Raw genomic sequence first — 434 nt, 5'->3', positions numbered from 1 at the left:
ATGGCATTCAGAGCATCAATTTCAAGAACTCCTTTCTTTTGAGGTATTCCATTATTCATGGAATTCCTCTCAGAAGTGTACATGAACTGGTTATTTACAACCATGTCAATAAGTTCTTGAGCCTCTTCAGGCGTTTTCTTTAGGTGAATAGATCCACCTGCAGAATGGTCCAGTGACATTTTCGAAAATTCAATGAGACCATAATAGAATATATCTAACATGGTCCATTCTGAAAACATGTCAGATGGACATCTTTTGGTCAACTGCTTGTATCTTTCCCAAGCTTCATAGAGGGATTCACCATCTTTTTGTTTGAAGGTTTGAACATCCACTCTCAGCTTGCTCAACTTTTAAGGAGGAAAGAATTTATCCAAGAAGGCAGTGACCAGCTTATCCCAGGAGTCCAGGCTATCCTTAGGTTGTGAATCCAACCA

General features: G+C 39.4%; 1 non-coding gene across 1 annotated transcript; it reads left to right on the top strand.

Moving 5' to 3' along the window:
• Window positions 1-237: 237 nt before the first annotated feature.
• LOC127740848 (small nucleolar RNA R71) lies at window positions 238-341 on the top strand. Its single transcript, XR_008001704.1, has one exon. It is a non-coding gene; the product is annotated as a small nucleolar RNA R71 (small nucleolar RNA).
• The last annotated feature ends 93 nt before the right edge of the window (window positions 342-434 follow it).

This window comes from Arachis duranensis, chromosome 7 (genome assembly GCF_000817695.3).
Source record: "Arachis duranensis cultivar V14167 chromosome 7, aradu.V14167.gnm2.J7QH, whole genome shotgun sequence".
Taxonomy (NCBI): Eukaryota; Viridiplantae; Streptophyta; class Magnoliopsida; order Fabales; family Fabaceae; genus Arachis; species Arachis duranensis.
This window is presented reverse-complemented; position numbering and strand designations above follow the sequence as displayed.